Below are 12,284 nucleotides of genomic sequence, written 5' to 3'. Positions count from 1 at the left end.
GAAAACAGCATCTAAGTGAACTGATCATCAATAACACCAAAGTTGTCATTGAGGCTATTAATCTACTCCCTGTTACTGCTAGCTCCCTGGTACATGGAGGAGTCAGCAAGTCCAGCTTCCCCAATTAAGTGCACAGAGGCACACTACTCCACAAGTCACCCTCCTACACAAAAACATTCATCTTAATTTGCTACATGGGTTAGGAAGGCTTTCATTCTTTTCCATGTTGGCTCCTGATTCTACTATTGCTTCGTTTATACTATACTTGTCATTGGTTCACTGCATGGGGATCTCGGGTCCAGAGGATGCACTTTACTCCTGGCTATTGCTGGTAATTAGGTCCCTCCTCCATTTCAGAAGGCTCATTTTATACACAGCAGGATGGCACTCCAGAGTCATATCAGTATCTTCTTCCACCTTCTTACCAGAATCATGCACAGAAAGATCATTTAGTGAGAGTTACAGACTTTGGCTAGAAGAGCCACAATAAATAATTCACTGCCCTTACTGGTACTTTCAATGAATGGAGAATCAGAACAAGAGAGCTATGGTAAAACTATGGAAGAATTTGGGAAAATACTATAAGAGCAATCCAACATGAAAAATTAGAAACCATACAAAAACAGCAAATAGAAATGAAGATTAACACTAAAATATTAGTAATGGATATGAAGAGAAAGGCAGTAAAACTGAAGCAATAAAGGGCCAAATGATGCACTTGCAGACAATTCTATCAGTGCCAAACTATGAGAAGATCCATTCAAAGGGGGGGGGGAGGAACCCTAGGAGAAAAAGCCTAAGAATTATGTGGAATACTATCAAAAGGAATAAAATACATGTGATAAGAATTCCTGAACAAGAAGAGACAAATATCAAAGGACAGAGAAAATAGTCCAAGTGCTGCCTGAAGAAAACATCCCTAGCATAATGAAAGAAGAGAGAATAGCATATAAGAACCTGGAAGAACCTCAACCAAGATAGACTTCAAAAGAAAATCACCCACATCATATCGTAATCCAGCTTTTAAAATTCAAAGCCAAGGAAATAATCCTGAAAGCAGCTTGGGAAAAGCAGTTACCCAGAAAGGAGAACCAATAACAATAAGCTGTGATGATCTCAACCCTGGGACCCCTAGGGAGGTCGAACTTTGTGACATGCCATGGTGTAGAATCTCCATATTTCTGCCCTCCTAATAGCTCAGCTCCCACACCATTTGATTAACTCCCTGAGAACTGGGAACCATAGCAGTGACTCTCTGCAGTTCCCCCACATACCCCAACTTGGTGACCTGCCTATGTTCAAAACTCACTTTCCCCCAACTTTCCTTTGATTAGAAGCCCCTCTCATCCCTCACCCCTATTACTCCTGGCTATCTGCTCCCTGGGAACCCTGGATGGAGGTTGGATCACCTAGTACGGAAAGGAATCTCCAGACTTCTCCCTAGTCCACCCTCCCCTTCTTTGTAAGAAGGCAGTTCCCACATCAGCCAATCTGCTCCCTGAGAGCCAGGAAGATGACTACTGTCAAACCAGGACCCCTTTGTTACATACACAAAAACATCAGTCGGCGACACACTCCTTATAGTATATAGTGGGTCAATAAGTGACCCTGGTAAGATAACCAGATACACTCTCCACCTACACCAGTCATCACTACCTTAAGACCTCACTCCACCTTTCTCAAGAGATGCTTCCACATAAACTAACAAGTATTAACACACCTCTTAATGTCCCTTCTCTACTAAAAATTTTTATTTAATCAGTAGACCACTTATTATTAATACTGCCATTTAAACCCTACTCTCATACTTCTACCCCCTATTCATGCTACATATACAGCTCTATTACTTTTCCCTCATTCCACACAATACAATTTCCAGCCCCTATCCAATATTTCTCTACACAATCCAGAAATCTACATACCATCTACAGCTGGGCCACTATCCTGTGTAAGCAACAGCCACCAGTCGTAAATACCAAAAAAATCTAAATAAACTATTGAAGATTACCTAAACCCAATGGAATATGCAGGAAAAGAAGCTCTAGAACTACCAGAAAAAGAATACAGGAGAATAATGTTTTGGACCATACAAACGATATGGGGATCAATCCTGAAAATAAAGGAAGAAATTGAGATACTAAAAACCTCACACCTAAAGCTAAACAATGAGATAACAGAAATAAAAAACACAGTACAAGAACTGAGCAATAGAATGGAAGAAAAGGGAAATCTAATCAGTGAACTCAAAGACAACCACACAGACTTCAGCAAACCACAGAAACAATTTTTTTAAAGCAAATTAAAAAAAGCCTGAGGATGATGTGGGATACCATGAAGAGAAAAATATATATGTTTCCATGCCTGTTGGAACAGGAAGGAACAAGCAAATCTATAGCTAGGATAGTAAGAGAATTCATGGAGTAAAATTTCCCCAGTATCACAAAGGAGAAGACAATCACCATCCATGAAGCAGAACTCAATGGGTTAGACCACAAGTTGGAAAAAAAAATCAAGACATAGAGTAGTCAAAAAATGTATCTTCAAGAAACAGGAGAGAATCTTGAGAGCAGATAGAAAAAAACAGTCACCTACAAGGGTAAACAGATAAAAATAAGTTCATATCTCTTGGCAGAAACCATGTAGGAAAGAAGACAATGGAACAACATATATCAAACCTTGAAAGAAAAAAAAAATCAAGAATCCTATATCCAGAAAAGCTGCCAATCAAATATGAAGGAGAAATAAAAGTATTCCAATCCAAGGAAATATTTAGAGAATTCATAAAAGTGAAACCAGCATTACAAAAGTTTTTAGCTACATCTCTATGGTCAGAAAATCAGCAACACAAACATGAGACCACCACAGTGTGTAACAAAATACAGAAACTAACACACTAAACAACACGGATCTAGAGGGGAAATGAAGATATGAATAAATTCCAACCATTCCTCCCCACCAAAAGAAGATAAATACCAAACACAACATGATATGACAGCAACCTAACCTGCATTTAGAATTAATGAATGTCAATGAACTCAATGTACCAATCAAAAGATGTAGACTAGCACACTGGATTAGGAAACGACTCATCAATCTGTTGCCTTCATCAAACTCACCTCAAATTTACAGACAAAAACAGACTTGAGTGTTAAAGGGTAGCAAAAATATACCAACCAATGACAACCAAAAAAAAAAGGCTGAAGTAGCAATATTAATCTCCCATAAAATGGACTTAAAAGTAGGCAGCATGATGAGAGATAAGAAGGCACTCTACATAATGATCAAAAGAATCAATAGAATAAGAACACAGAGCCATAGTAAGCATGTATGAACCCAATGAAAGTCCTGAGAAATAACATCAACCAAGTCCTCAAAGAGATGAAAATAGAAATCACCAGATTGATAATAGTAGGGGACTTCCATAAACCACTCTTGTGGAAGGATAGAATAATAAAGAAAATGAAGAAAGCAATCACACAGGGTACTACAACCAGCAGTAAAAATAAAAACAAAACCCATGTTTTTTTCTGATGCATATGGCACATATTCAAAAATAGACCACATACTAGGCTATACAGCAAGCTTGTGGTAGTTACATAATTTCATGTCCATTTGAAGATATATAAAAGTGTGAGGGGGAGTATTCAAACTGTCCGCTCACAGCCTGATGGTCCCTCCTTGTTGGCATGACCTTCTCAGAAGGAGGGCCCAAGGAAACTTCCCCACTACCTCTGCTTTGACCATCCTGCTTGCTGGCCACCCAGAGAGCTGCTGCAGCCCTGGCATGTTTCCACCGATCTCAGAACTACATAACTTTGCACACAGAAGCCTGTGATCTTCCTGCATTCTATGTGGCCGTGTAAGTCTGAAGAAGGACTTATGGACTAGTATTGAACTTATGGACTTATGTTGGACTTGGGCTGGGATTTTTCTTCTTTTTTAAAAAAGTCATTTAATTAGGGGGTCTATTACAAATCTTATAACAATCCATCATTCAATGGTATTAAGCACATTTGTACATATGTTACCATCAACATTTACAAAACAATTTCTACTTAAGCCTTGATATCAGCTTCCCTTTTTTCCCTTCCTTACCCCACCTTCCCACTCTAATTATTTTGTGCCTTATACTGTCCGTTGTCTTGCTTCACCTACCTGGGTGTGCATAAGCAAATGTGGTGAAGAAAGCTGATGGTGCCCATTATCAAGGGATATAGTGTCTGGGGTCTTAAAGACTTGAGGATAAACAAGCAGCCATCTAGCTCAGAAGCAACAAAGCCCACATGGAAGAAACACACCAGCCCGTGTGATCATGAGGTGTCGATGGGATCAGTTCTCAGGCATCAAAGACCCAGAACAAAAAATCATATCAATGTGAATGAGGGAGATAACGGAGTGGAGACCCAAAGACCATTTGTAGACATTTGGACATCCCCTTACAGAGGGGTCACAAAGAAGAGACGAGCGAGTCAGGGTGTAGTATAGCACCAATGAAACATTCAGTTTTCCTCTAGTTCAGTGGTTCTCAACCTTCCCAATGCTGTGACCCTTTAATAGAGTTCCTCATGTTCGGGTGACCCCTAACCATAGCTGATATGCAGGATGTATTTTCATTGTTACAAACTGAACATAATTAAAGCATAATGATTAATCACAAAACAATATGTAATTATATACTGTGAAATATTTGTGTTTTCTGTTGGTCCTAAGCAACCCCTGTGAAAGGGTCATCCAATCCCAAAGGGGTCGCTTCCAGAAGGTTGAGAACTGCTGCTCTAGTTGTTTAATGCTTCCTCCCCTCCAGCATCATGACCCCAATTTTGCCTTACAAATCTGGTTAGACTAGATCATGTACACAGGTACAGGTAAGAGCTGGGAATACATGGACTACAGGACACATAAACCGCTCAGGACCAATAATGAGAGTAGCGGTACCCGAAGGGTAGGGGGAAGGTGAGGGAAGAAAGCGGGTGCCGGTCACAATGATCTACCTATAACCCACTCCCAGGGGGATGATCAACGTAGGTGAAGGAAGACAGTGGTCAATGAAAGTCATGAATATATACATTTATAAATTATCAATGGCTCATGAGGGAGGGAGGGAAGAGGTGAGGAGAGATGAGCTGATACCAAGGGCTCAACTAGAAAAATGCTTGGTGAAATGATGATGGCAACATATGTACAAATGTGCTTGACACATGAGTGAATGGATGGATTGTCATAAAAGCTATAAGAGCACCCAATAAAATTATTTTTAAAATATTTTTTTTAATTGTATACATCAAAAAAGTACTCATCTAAGTTCACAGGGAAGAAGCACATCAGTGTGTAGCAAAGGTGACAACTGCAAAATTCGAATATGGTGTAGAGAAACGTGTCAGCTAAAATTACAAACACCCACTTTGAGGAGGGTTAGTGGGAAGTTGGAAGCCCAAAACCCATTTGTAGTATATCTAGTCAGGATAATCTGCTGGCAGATCAGCTCTAGCCACAGGCAAGAGTCTTCAAAAGTCTCACTGTCAAGCAGAAACCATTGTAATCTTGATTATGCTGGATCAAATTCAATACTTGGCCAGTTGACCTCCCTATTGACCAGCAGTTCTCAACCTGTGGATCGGGACTCCTTTGGGGGCCAAACAACCCTTTCACGGGGTTGCCCAATTCATAACGGTAGCAAAATTACAGTTATAAAGTAGCAATGAAAATAATTTTATGGTTGGGGGTCACCCCAACATGAGGAACTGTATTAAAGGGTCGTGAAATTAGGTTGAGAACCACTGCTATAGATGAAAGCTGAATTTGTTCTGGGTGCAAGTATCTCTTACTTGTTCCATAACAAGATTCTTTCCAGACATTTTGATGTTGATGGGGGTCGTTTCTTTCTTAAACATTGTTTGTATTTTTGTCTTTATACTATTATGATTTTATCCTTACCATCGTGGTGTGATTTTTTTTGTGTGTTTCAGCAGCTGTGAAGTATGGGTACATAATGACAATACATGATACAAGGGATTATGGGGAACTTAGGGGTGGGGTGGGTGATAGGGAGGGAAAGGGGATTTCCTGAGTAAATACTGAAGGCAGGAGTGAGGAGGGAGCACTAGAATGGATTGTGATTGCACAACTCATTTTGAAGGGGATTTAACCATGGAGGTGGGGAAATTCTCTAAAATAGATGTGTTAATGATTGTACAATTTTCTTTGATATGATTGAACTACTGAATGGTATGATGTTTAAATTATGTGCCAATAAACTGTTGGGAAAAAATTCATCAAAATTGTAAAACAAGGATCCATGGATTGGGAAAAGATATTTAGCAATGACATAATGGACAAAGGACTAATTAGCAAAATCTATAAAATTCTATAACACCATAATAAAAAAAAACAAATAACCCACTTAAAATGTGGGCAAAGATCCTTGATAGACAATCCACAAAGAATGATACTCAAATGTCTGACAAACACATGAGAAAATGCTTTTGCTCCCTAGACATCCAAGACATGCAAATCAAAACAAAAATAAGCAACCCTCTTAAACCCACAAATCATAGCCTAATTTTTAAAAAGAGAAAACAACAAATGGTGGTGAAGAGATTGGAGTTATTCTATGCTGCTGGTGGGATTGTAAATATGTACAACCACTGTGGAAAACAATATGGTAATTCCTAAAACAACTGGCAATAGAAATACCCTAAGACCCAGCAATGCCGCTGTTGGGCATATATACCCGCCCAAAATGAGACAGATCAAGAACATATCTATGTTTTCTATGCTCATTAAAGCACAGTTGGCAATTACAAGAAGTTGGAAACAGCCCAAATTCCCATCGGTAGAAGAGTGGATTAAAAAAAACCAACAACAACTGTAGTATATACACACAATGGAATACTACACATTCTTAAAAAACAGCGATGAGCCATCAAACAATTCAGGACATGGAGGTACCTAGAAATCAATATGCTGAGTGAAATTAGTCAATCACAAAAGGACAAATGCTCTATAAGACTACTGTTGCAAGAGTAAACACCAAGATGAAGCCAAACTTATACTTTCAGCCCACACAATCCACTAAATAGGCTGTCAAGAAACTCGATAGAGAACCAGAAATAATGTTTATGAACCATACACCATCCTCTCTATATGCATATCTTGAAAACGCTTTGACAAGGAGTCCCTACTTCAGCTGGGATCAATGCAACATTGTAACAATCAAAACAAGCCTGCAAGGTTGAAAACAGAGTGCCAGAGATGTCAATCTGCAATGGAGACAATTACAAAGTAAATAGAAGGAATAGTGCAGATGTAAAGCATTCAAACAGAAATTAATTCAAGAAGGTTTTGAAACTGATTTGAACTTGAGAAGACAGGACAAACTCAAAGAAAATGCATAAGCACAAGCCTCATCAAAATAAAAAAGAAAAACACAAAGACCTAGTATATAATAAAACTATGGCAAAAAACAACAGAAAGAAAATCCACAAGTAAAATTGACTCCACATAGAATATTATGAGGAACAAAAACATACAGTAAAATGACAATGGCAAACTCATACCTATCAATAATGACACTGAAAGTAAATGGATTAAATGCACCAGGCAAGAGACAGAGAGTAGCACAATGGATAAGGAGACGACCAGGAGTGTTGGTAAATTATTCAAATTGGAGAATACAAAATGATTGTCTGAAATGTAAACTCCAACCTAATTCATGATAAAGCATTTTTAAAAGAATAAAGGGCCTATGAAAATGCTGCTTACAAGAAATACATGTTAGACATAAAATAAAAATAAACTAAAAATTAAAAGATAGAAAATTATATCATGTTAATAGTGATAAAAAATCAGGAGTGGCAATATTAATCTCTGATAAAATAGGATTCAAAGCAAAATCCACCAAGAGACACGAAGAATACTGTATAATAATAGGAGACTTTGCAGTCTCTGGATCCCAGCAGGCAGTTCTACCTGTCCGGTGGCTGTGAGTTGGCATCAGTTTAATGGCAGTTTATTGTTTGGGGCTTTTATTTTGTTTTTAGAGGCAGGACAGAATAACTGGAAAGAAACTCATCAGCTACCCAGAAGAACTAAACAACACAATGAATTAAATTGACTTCTTAGACATTTATAGAACACTGTACCCTAGAACAGTACAATATATATTATTTTCTAGCACACATTGCAATGTTCTTCAAAATAAACCATATATCAGGTCACAAAGCAAGCCATAATACATTTTAAAACATTGAGGTATTTCAAGCCATATTCTCAGATCATAATGCTATTACATTGGAAGCTGTGTTAGGCTGGATTTGCTAGAGAAACAAAACCAATGACATTCATCTGTTTAAGAGAGAACTTTATATCAAGAAGTAATTATTTATCAAGAACATATCCCATCTCAGTCCAATTCTGGTCCATAAATCTAATAGCCTCTAAGTCCCTCTAGAGGCTTATATAGTCACATACAATGATGTAGACTGCAGGAAGATCACACATTTGCACAATGAGTGCAAATCCAATGTCAGTGGGAAACATGGCAAGGCTCCCACAGCTCTAAGGGTGGCCAGCAAGCAGGAAGAGCAAGCCAGAGAGAAAGAGCCAGCCTCCAGAGAGCTGTGTATCTCCATGCACTTCCAAGGGAAGTCATCAGCTGCGATCTGATTGACAGGCTAACTGCCGTCCATATCTTCTGACAGGTACCAGGTTGGCATACACACACACACACACACACACACAAATGATCAAAGAAGCCAACAATAGGAAGATCAAAAGGGGAAAAATAAAGTACATGGAAATTGAATAACACTCTGCTGAAAAATTATTGGTAGTTGAAGAAATAGGAATGAAAATTTTTAATTCCTTGAGCCAAATGACATTGAAAACACATGACACAACTGAAACAGTATTCATAGTGCAATATATAGCAATAAATGCTCATATCAAAACAGAAGAACCAAAATCAACACCATAATCCAAAATCTCCAACACCTAGAAGAGCAGCAAAATCAATCTTCAGCCACAAGAATAAAATAACTACTAGAGCAGAGATAAATGGATAAAAAAAACAATAGAAAGAATCAATAAGATAAGAAGTTGGCTTTTTGGAAAAAAATTGACAAACCACTGGCAAACTTAACAAAGGAAAAGGAGAAGATACAAATATTACAAATAAGAGATGAAGTGGTGGGGGCAGAAATAAAATAAGAAATAAAGTGGGAGGGGAATCTAGTGGACAACACCATATCTAACATGATGGAACTACAAAAGGCAATAACAATACTATGAAGGTTTGTATTCCAACAAATTCAGAAACCTAGAAGAAATGGACAAATTTGTAGAAGAAATGCAATGCCTACCTAAGGTAACACAGACTGACTGAAAAAAACCGGAATGACCTATCACAAAAAGAAATGGATCTAGTCAGTAACAAACTTACCCCTCGTCCCCTCCCGAAAAAAAGGAAAAGAAAAAAATCTAGGGCCTGATAGCCTCACTGAAAAATTCTACCAAACATTCAAAGAGATGACACCAATTCTACTGAAACTATCCCAGAAATTAGAAATGGGTAGCAAACCCTCAACTTCATTTTATGCTGTGACCATAACCCTGATACCAAACCCAGGGAGAGATGTCACCAGAATAGAAAATTATAGATCCATATAATTTATGACCATAGGTACAAAAATTCTTAACAAAGTGCTAGCCAATCAAATGCTACAAAATATAAAAATATTATACATCATGCCCAAGTGGGGTTCATTCCAGATACCCAAGGATGGTTCAACATTAGAAAAACAATCAATGTATTTAAATAAAACAAAGGAAAATAACAAGACAATCATGTCAATTGATGTAGAAATGGCATTTGACAACATCCAACACATTTCTGATAAAAAACACTCAACAAAATAGGAACAGAAGGCAAATTTCTCAGTATAATAAATAGCATCTATGCAAAACCAGCAGTCAACATCTCATGCAATGGAATACCCTTCATCCCCACTCTTATTCAATGTTGTACTGGCAGTCTCTGCTAGAGCTAGTAGAAACCAATTAGAAATCAAAGGCATCCAAATTGGCAAAGTTGAAGTAAAAATAAGAATTTTTGCATAATATGCTTATGTTCAGTTTTAAATATCCTTAATACACAACAAGAAATTTTTGGTAACTAATTGAAGGATTCAGCAATGTGGTAGGGTACAAGATCAGCATACAAAAAAAGCAATAAGATGGCTGTATACTAATAGAGCTCCAAAAAGAAAAGCAAGACAACAATACTATTTACAATAGCCACCAAAAAGAAATAAACATAACCAGGGAAACAAAAATCTGGTATAAGGAAAATTACAAAACATTACTGCTAGAAAACGAAAGAGAGCTACATAAATGAAAGAATACACTGTGTTCATGGATAGGAAGACAATATTCTTAAAATATCAGTATTACCCAACGCGATCTATAAATACAATCAATGCAATTCCAATGTAGACCCAAGCTTCATTCTTTAAAGAGACTGAAAAGCTAATCACCAACTTTATATGGAAAAGAAAGAGGCCTAGATAAGCAAAGAACAGCAACAACTGAAAAACAATAACAGCAAATAAAGAACAAAGTAGGAGGCCTCCACTTCCAATTCAAAGCCTACATAGCTACAGTAGTGATAATAGTCTGGTACTGGTACAAGGAATGGACCATAATAGAGAACCCAGAAATAAATCCATCAATGTACAGACTAATTTTTCATGAAGGATCAAAACACTCTAAATTAGGCAGACATAGTCTCTTCAACAAATGGTGCTGGAAAAATTAAGTTTCCATTTGTCCAAAATGAATCAGTGTTCATACTTCAGTTCACATACAAAAAATGAACTCAATGTAGATTAAAGACGTAAATGTAAGCCTTAGAATTATAAAGATTATCAATGAAAAATAGTGACAAATTTAGGGGTCCTAATATGTGGAATAAATATATTTTCAAACATGAAAAACAAGCACACAGCAGAAAATAGATATATGACTTGGGCCTCTGAAAATTAAGACACTTCTATACTTCAAAATATTTCACAAAAACAGTTTGAAGAGAACCCATAGATGGGGGGAAATTTTGACAATGATCTATTGAACAAAGGACTAATCTCTCCAATCTGTAGAAAACGTCAACACCTCAACAAGACAAAGATTTGCAAAGGACATGAGTAGACAGTTCACCAAAGACGACAGTCAGGTGGGCAACTGATCTGAAGAAATGCCACCACTACCCAACTGAGAGATCCAAATCAAACACCGATGAGACCCCGCCCCACCCCAAAATTGATAGCAAAGTTTTAAAAAAATTGGAAAACAACAATGGCTGCAGGGTTTGAATAGAGATTGGAACCCTCTATCCTGATTGTGGTAATGGAGAACAATACAACTCACTATGGAGAGTGGCATGAAACTTTCAAGAACAATTATGAATAAAAATACCATAGTGTTACTAGTGTTACTTGGTATATGCCCTGCCAAAATAAAGAGCTTCGCACAAGAAGATGGAAAAAATCTAAATGCTAGTTAGTGGAAGAATGGATAAATAAACTTTGGTACATAAGGATTATGGAATATTACACATTGTCAAAGAAAAATGATGAAACTGTGAAACATCTCATGACATGGATTATTTGGAGGATATTATGCTGAGTAAAGTTAGCCAAACATAAAAGCATCAATATTCTATGTGATCACTGTTACAAAAAATAAACCAAGGAAAGGTTTTCGTATCAAAAGAAACAGACTTTGATGGATACAGGTGTCAGGGGATGGTGGGGGGGGGAGGAAGAAGGGATAAGAAAGCAATAGGCTGGAGGACAGACTGGTATTAGCTTTGGTTAACAAAAAAAAAAGTTATATACTAGAAGAAGAGGAAAAAGGATGGTATGAAACAGAGCAACCACTAGGTTTAACAAGTTGTTGGATGCACAAACAATTATCTGATGTATAAATTATCATCTACAGTAAAAAGCTTGAAATATATGTATAATAGTTATAAATTAAAATACAGAATGAACTGGCTTCATATAGTCTGCATTTCTAAAAAAAACATTTTCAGAGTGCTTTGCAGTTTATGGTGCATTTTATATCATTTGATCTTCACAGCAAGCCACTAAAGTAAAAAAGAAAATTAAGCTGTTTTTTACAAATGAAGAAAGTAAGTCCTAGAGTGATTGAGTGACTTTTGAAAAATCACTTAGCTGAATTTTAAATTGAAATAACAAGAAGAAATGAAGGTAGGTTCAATAAGGCAG

At 37.2% G+C, this 12,284-nt stretch overlaps 1 long non-coding RNA gene across 1 annotated transcript in view; it reads left to right on the top strand.

Moving 5' to 3' along the window:
- The window catches only part of LOC142454302 (uncharacterized), a 32,839-nt gene that overhangs the window by 5,118 nt on the left and 15,437 nt on the right, over nucleotides 1–12,284 (top strand). The gene's annotated exons all lie outside the window — the stretch shown is intronic.

The sequence above is a fragment of the Tenrec ecaudatus genome, chromosome 8 (genome assembly GCF_050624435.1).
Source record: "Tenrec ecaudatus isolate mTenEca1 chromosome 8, mTenEca1.hap1, whole genome shotgun sequence".
NCBI lineage: Eukaryota > Metazoa > Chordata > Mammalia > Afrosoricida > Tenrecidae > Tenrec > Tenrec ecaudatus.
The sequence above is the reverse complement of the archived record's forward strand: the minus strand, read 5'-3'. Positions and strand labels throughout refer to the sequence as shown.